Here is a 7,562-nt window from a genome sequence, read left to right on the forward strand (position 1 = left end):
ACATCCAGAGGGTGCCACCAGCCCGTCCCTGCTGCCCAGGCCGGGCTGAGCAGGCTGGTGACCGTCCCTGTGTTTGCTCTGCAGGGTGAGGAAGCCAAGCCTGGCGAGGAGGAGGATGAGGAGGTGTGGGAGGATGGGGGTAGGGGTAGGGCAGAGGGGGGGTCACGTCACTCTGCAGCGTGAACAGGCATAGAGACCACCGGACAGACAAGTGGCCCCCTCCCCTTCTCCCCCCCCCCCCCCTCCCCCCGGTCCGCAGGAGGGGGTCCCGGGGAGGGGGCCGGGCCGAGCCCCGTCCGGAGGAGGGGGTCCGGAGGAGGGGGCGGAGCCTGGAGGGGGGAGTGCCCCCTCCGCCCCGCCCCCTCCCCTGGGGCCCCTCCTCCGGAGGGGGCCCGCCCCGCCCCCCTCCCAGGGACCCCCTCCTCCGGAGGGGGCCCTACCCCTACCCCCCCCCCCCACCCCCCTCCCCCCCGGGACCCCCTCCTGAGGAGGGGGCCCTTCCTAACACCCCCCCAGCCCCCCCCAACTTCCCGCTCCCTCCGGGGCCCCCCAGTGTGATGTAGGGACAGCCGGAACCCCGGCGCTGTCGGGCCGTGCTTTGCACTGCAATGGGGGGTCCCGCCGAGCGGGTCCGGCCCCGTGTGGGGGCTCCAGGGACAGCGGGGGCGCCGCTCCGGCCTTCTGGGCTTTATTGTGCGGCGCCCCGAGCCCCGCGGCTGCGGGGGAAAGAGGGAGAGGGGACAGAGGACGGGGACAGAGGGGGTGGTCGGGGTGGGTCAAGGATGGAGGGCAGGTGGGGGGCTCGGGGTGTGCAGGGGAGCAGGGAGGGGGGCAGGGGCAGTGGGGTGGCAGGGGCAGGACGGGCGGAGGATGAGGATGGAGAACAGGTGGGGGGGGGATCAAGGTGAAGAAGGAAAACAGGGAGGTGAAGGAGGAGGATGGGTGAAGGAAGGAGGCGAAGGAGAAATTGGGAGGAAGGAAAAGAGGATGAGGGGGCAGGTGGGAGCCGGGCTGGGGAGGGAAGGAAGCGTGGGGTAGGGCAGGGTTGGGGTGTGCAGGGGGATAGGAAGGGTAGGGGGGACCGGCCCGAGAAGGAGCGGTTTGGGGGGGAGGGAGGGGAGGGCTAGGGGGGAGAGGGAGGGGGGGGGGTAGGGGGGGGGAGGGTGTAGGGGGTGGGGGAGGGGAGGAAGGGAGGGAGAGAGGGGAGATATTAAGAAAAAGAAGTAAAAATAAGCGCAAAAGAAAAGAAACAAATAAAACAATATGGAGCCCGCGCGGACGCAACCTTCCCCTCCGAGCGTCGAGGGGGCAAATGGCGCCAGCGCCGATTCCCGGGGTTTAAATCCTCTCGGCCCCGCCCCGCGCAGCCGCGCTGGGGCCCCGCGCACCTGAGTCGGCCCCGCCCCTCACACCTGAGCCGGCCCCGCCCCGCCCGCGCCCGTAAATCCCGGCGGATCCGCGCCCGCTCCGCTTTGTGCGGCAGATGCTCATCCCGGGATGCGGCGAGGCCGTCGCTGGAGCGCCGTGCGGAGCTCCAGACCGGGGGCTGCTCCCGGCGCTGCGCGGGGCTCGAGGCGCTGAGGTGGGGCCGGGAACGGGACCCGGGCCTGGGGATTCGGATTCGGGTCCGGGTCCTGCCGGTGTCTGCTGGGGGTCCCGGGCTGAGCCGCTTCTCCGTCGCGGGGCCGCAGAACCGAGGCGGGATTGGGGCTGGGACCGGGACCGAGACCGGGATCGGGATCGGGATCGCCGCGGGAGGGAAGAGCCGCTCCGGGACGGGCGCGGACCGAGCCCGGTGCTGTCGTTCCCGCTTGCACCGCGGCTGCTGCGGGGCTGCTCCCGCTGCGGCTCCGGGCAGGTCCCGCTGCTGCCCTGGGGAGCCGGGACTGTGCCGGTGCCGGGCCTGGCAGGAGGGCGGCGCATTCCCGGAGCAGGCGCTGGATCGCGGCTGGAATCGGGCGGGGCGCGAGGACCGCCCGAGACGGCCCCGGGACCCCGGGACCCCTCCGGCCCCGCCGCTCCCTCAGCGCCGCCGGCCCGCGCGGCGCCCCCTGGCGGGCCCGGAGCGGCGCTGCGAGCGCGGCGCCCCCTGGCGGGCCCGGAGCGGCGCTGCGAGCGCGGCGCCCCCTGGCGGGCCCGGAGCGGCGCTGCGAGCGCGGCGGTCCCCGGGGCGCTCCCGGCCCGGCCCCCGCGGGGATGCGGAGCCCCCTCAGCCCCGGTACCCCCAAGGCCACCGTACGCAGAGCGGGACCCGGACCCCGTGCCCGCACCCCCGGGGCTCTCGCCCGCCGCGTCCCCGCGGAATGAGCGGGGCTGCATCGCCGCGGGCCGGAGGAGCCGCTCCGGGCCGGGCGCTGCTATTCCTGCTCCGACTGTGCTGGGTGCGGGACGGGGCCCTGCTTGGGCTCGGTTCTGCTCGGGCCGCTCACCCGACACCTGCCAGGTGAGACCTGATGCTCTTCCTCCTTTCCCCCACTTTCCCTATGGGTTGTACTCTGCAATACAAAAAACCTCTGGGTTCAAAAAGCCAGTGAAAACTGTTTATTCTTTATTTCCAGGTCATCAGAAATCCTGAGTGGGAAGGGACACACCAGGAGCACCAGGTTGAACCCTTATGTGAAGGGCTCAGCTGTGGATTAAACCCACAACCTGGGCTTTTTCGGCACCTTGCTCCAACCAAGCCAGTCTCAGGTAATGGCAATGTCCTGCCTGGGACAGGAATGCCAAATGCCAGCAGGGGAATTGCTTTGCCAATGCTGCTTTACACACCAGCCCCTGGAATGTCCATAGGGCACAGCTCCATAGACAGCACCTGACCATGGAACAACACAGGTGAACTGTTGTGTGACAGCACAAAACTCTGCTGTGTAATCCTGATTTCCTGCCCTTCCCAACATTTAATAGCTGTAAAGGTGCTGATGCCGTGTCCCTTTCCAGGGAGAAACGAGCAAGGCCAGTCCTGAGGGCTCCCTTGGTCCCCGGCCGAAGCTCTCCTGCAGTGTCAGGGCTGGTCCCGCCTGCCGAGGGGCGTTTCCTGCAGGTGAGCGCTCACAGCCCCGAATCACGGCGGGGCTGAGCCCGGCGCTGCTTCTCAGGCCCGGCGCTGCCCGGAGCCCTCGGGCACTGCTGCTCCCTGCCGGGAATGTCCCTCGGCGCTCCCTCCGCGTGTCCCGGCCGGCCGGGAACGCGGGGCGGGAGGAGGCCGAGCCCCGGGAGGGAACGGGCCCCTCCTGTCCTCGGTGCGGGCCGGGCAGGAGCTGCGCCTCAGTGTCCTGCCCGTGCGGGCAGCGTGCCAGGCACACCCGGGGCGGGCGCTGGGATGCCCGGGCAGCGCTGGGATGGGCACGGACCAAGGGCTGCCCGCGGCTCCTGGGCCAGGGGCTGCTCTGAACGGGCCCCGGAGCTGCTGCAGCCCGGACAGAGCCCCCTGACACCCCAAAAACACCCCAGGAACAGCTGCCATTGCCCGGGAGTGCTGCACGCTGGGTCTGCAGAGAGCTCAGACAGCAATTCCCGGTGCCACCTCCTGGAGCTCCCACACAGCCACCAGGGGTGTCCCAGCCGCTCCAGTCCCTTCCCTTCCAGCCTGGGGACATCCTCCAGCAGCAGCCTTAAAGCCAAGGGAATTCCCCTCACAGAAATTCAATCCCAAGCAAGGCCCTCGGAGGCGCCCTAAAACAAAAGGTTAGAGTTAGATGAAGTTTTGTTTGGATGAAGTTTGGAGTTTTTAGGGAGCCAGCTGGAACTGCTGGGAAGCTTGCACAGGTGGGTCACGCTGCAGGTGCCCTGAAGGCAGGGATGTGCATCCCTCTCCTCAGGGAAAAGAACTCCCAGAGGCCACTCCCGACCTCGGCTGCTGTAAAACATCAGCGGGAGCCCGAGCCCAGGGGTGGAGCCCATGGAATTGCAGGGAACTCTGTCAATGCCCCCGGGGACATGGGGGATGAATAAATAGCCAAGGGTTATAAATGGCAAATGCTATGGAATATCAGCCTGTCCTTGTACTGATCCCACTGAGCTTCCTTGGAGCCTCTGCTGGCTCCTGGCACAGCTGGTGTTCAATAGGCGGCTCTGTGTGGGAATATCCATGCTGCAGGAGGATATCCATGGATATCCATGCTGCATGAGGCACTGGGAGGTTATTCCAGCAGGGAATTCAGGGCTATAGCTATAATTCATCTAAACAGCAAAGCTGAACCCCAAATCTGGGCTTTGAGCTGCCCTGTCAGCCAAAGCCCTGGGCTGGGAAATTTCAGCAGCCAAATGGGTGGGATGATCTAAATGCCAGCATCCCCCAAAGGGACAATCCAGTCACCTCCATTTGCTCCCAGAGTGTCCATTCTGTTCCCCACAGGTGCCCTGGTGACACCAGGGGGTTCCTCTGCCCACAGGGCCTTTCTCCTGCCCCTCTCCAGCCTGAGGCCTCTTCTCCCTTCCCCATCAGCTGCTGCCAGGACAGGAGGACACAGGGAGTCCAGAGTTACCTCAAAACAGTCCTTCCCTCACCTGGAGATTACCTGAGATTTCCCCCTCAAAATTTTCCCTGTCTGTCCCTTTCTGATTTCCTCACTTTTTACAAGAAAGCATTCTTTCTCTAATCTGGGGATTACCACAAGCTTTATTCCCATTCTTTTCCCTACCTGTGCACTCCCCTATTTCCTCATTTCCACCTCAATATTTTCATTCTTTACCCTACAGATGCTTTCAGTTTTTACCCCTCAGTAATTTCCTTACCTGTCCATAACTGGTTACCTCAGTTTACCCCATCAAGTGCATCCTCTCTGCTACAGATCACCCCAGATTTTACCCCTGAAATTTCCCCTACCTCTCCACCACTGAGTGAGTACCTCATTTTTACCTCAAAATGCTCATTTTCTGCCATGGCAAATCCCTCAAGTTTTATCCCCACATTCACCCACCTGTCCACAGCAATTCCCTCAGTTCACCTCAGGATGTTCCTGCTCTCTCCTAGAGATAATCTCACATTTTAGCCCCCAGTTTTCCCTCCCTGCCCAGTACTGATAACCTCCTTTTCACCTCAAAATATCCATTGTTTCCTCTACAGATTAACTCAGATTTTATTACAAAATAACCATTTTGTCCCCTATTTACCAACTAGATTTTAAAACTAAAACAACACAGGTTATGTCTCTTATCCCCAAAATGTTCATTCTGTCCCCTACAAATTACATAGGGGACAGAATGAACATTTTTTTTTCCAAAACCACTTATTGTTCCTACATAATTACCTCAGGGTTTGCCCCCCAAATTCTACCTAATGTTGACCACTGATCATTTCTACCTCAAGATGTTAATTCTCTGCCCTACAGATCTTCCCAAATTTTACCCCCAAAATTTCCTTGCCTGCCCCCAGTGACTGCCTCAGTTTATGTCAGTGTTCACTCTCTCCCTTGAGATTACTCCAGTTTTACTCCCAAAATTTTCCTTACCTGTCCATAACTTACCTCATTTTGACCTGAAAATAGTAATTCTCAACCTTAAGATGATTTCAAGTTTTGCCCCCCAAAATTCCCCTACCTGTCCACTGATTCCCTCATTTTTCCTTCAGTATTATTTAGTTTCTATCATGTAGCTTTTGTCAAGATTTACCCCCAAAATTTTCCACGTGTACCTAATTTTTACTTCAAAATGTTCACTCTACAGATTATTTCATATAATTTTTGCCCAAAAATTTCCCCATCTGCCTACAACTCATTCCCTCACATTACCTCAGCATGTTCATGCTCTCCCCTAGAGATTATCTCAGATTTATCCCCCAAATTTTCCCAACTGTATGCTCAGTACTCATCACCTCATTTTTCCCTCCAAGTGTTCATTCTCTATTCTTGAGATTTTGTCAAGTTTTGCCTCCAAAATTTTCCTTGTCTACTACTGAGTACCTCATTTTTACTCCAATACATTCATTCTGTCCCCTACAGATTGCATCAAGTTTTACCCCCAAAATTTTCCTTCCTGTACAATATTGATTAGCTCTTTTCTGCTCCAAAAATTTGCATTCTCTCCCCTAAACATCACCTCAGCTTTTCCCTCAGAAATGTCACCTTGCTGCCCTTGACATCCTCACATTTTCCTACACAAACAGTTCTTGTGTCCCCTCTCAACTGCCCCAGGTTTTCAGCTAAAAATGTCACCTCTGTCCCCTCTGAGTTACCCCAGGTTTTCCCTGTTAGGAGCTGCAAGGAATTTGGGCAGGGCAAAGGACAGCAGGGAATTCTGTAAATTCAAAGCCAGAGAGAGAAGATCTACCAGCAAAGGGGAAAGGTTTCAGAAAACATTTCTGCAATTACTAATTAATAATCATTTCCAATTCCCAGTGAGAAGAACATGAACTCACCACCATTAAGGCCTGGCAGTTCCCTGCAGTGAGAGCTCAGTGCACATCCACAGAGGCAATTCCAGCATCTGAAAGAAAGAAAAGAAGAAAAAGGTTATTTCTTCTCTTTCAAAGTTATTTCAAGTCCTCAGACCCAAACCAACCTTTGCCCTTGATTTTGGCTGGGTGACTCCTGAGAGGTGCGCACAGGTCCTGTCACTCATGCTGATGGGAGTGATGCTTTCTGGGGAAATCAGCTGATTTCCAAAGTTCACTGCCTGCCCATGCCTGATCTGCACAGGAGAAAACCTCTTGCATGAAGGGATTTGGCTCCATCCAATCCCCTCTGCCCAGGCTGTTCCATGGGGATGTTGCCAGGCTGGGGCAGCACAGGCAGATGCAGCTCTCAGCCCTCTCTGCTCCAAACACAGCTCTGGGCTCTTTGCAAACTCCTCTGCTGTGAGGTTTTCTCCAGGAGAACTCAAGGAATGGCTCACAGCAGGTGGAGATGAAATTATCACCCAGGGAAGGAAAGGGTAAATATTCCTGTAAGAGCCTTTGGGATCTGCTGGGCTGAACTGGGAAGGGGACATTCATTCCCTGCAGTGCCAGTGCACAACAACCTCCCACACAGAGCACAGGCTGCCAGGTGGGGTCTGAATGCACCACTTGCACAAACCTCATTGTTCTTCTTCCTTTCAGGCACTTCTGCAATCCAACCCTGAAGCTGAGCAGCCCAAAAGCTCTGGAGTCTGCTCTGGAACAAAAGGATCCTCCCAGGGGTGAGGCCCATTCCCAGCAAACCCTCCCAACAGGCCCAGAGGCACCACTGGAGCTCCTGTAGGGGCTGGGAAGGGCTGCCAGGAGGACACAGCCCCAGGGGGTGGCAGTGGCAGTGGCAGCAGCAAATGGCCACGGTGGGATGGCACAGCAGAGAGACCAAGGCCAGCAATGGCCACGGCAGCTGCAGGGTTAATTCTGCTCCCTGCGCTGCCCCAGCCCCGCAGGAAATGCCCGGGGGGGACAGAAACTCTCAGGGTGCACAAAATGCAGCATCTGTGCCCCTGATCCTGCCTGAGCTCAGCGTGGGGGGCCAACCCCCCCAGGGTCAGCCCTGCCCTGCCCTGGATCAGCCCCAGACACTGCCCCAGCTCCCAGCTGCTCCCGGGGCTGCCACCATTCCTGGCACGGTGACAAAGGCCACAACTGCATCCAGGCCCATCACTCC

The 7,562-nt window shown here is 59.1% G+C and overlaps 1 long non-coding RNA gene across 1 annotated transcript; it reads left to right on the plus strand.

Annotated features, from left to right (window-relative positions):
• The first annotated feature begins 2,258 nt into the window (after window positions 1–2,258).
• Window positions 2,259–7,246, plus strand: LOC132074263 (uncharacterized). Its single transcript, XR_009418595.1, has 3 exons — window positions 2,259–2,691; window positions 6,336–6,448; window positions 7,037–7,246. It is a non-coding gene; the product is annotated as an uncharacterized LOC132074263 (long non-coding RNA).
• Window positions 7,247–7,562: the final 316 nt, after the last annotated feature.

The sequence above is a fragment of the Ammospiza nelsoni genome, chromosome 6, assembly GCF_027579445.1.
Source record: "Ammospiza nelsoni isolate bAmmNel1 chromosome 6, bAmmNel1.pri, whole genome shotgun sequence".
NCBI lineage: Eukaryota > Metazoa > Chordata > Aves > Passeriformes > Passerellidae > Ammospiza > Ammospiza nelsoni.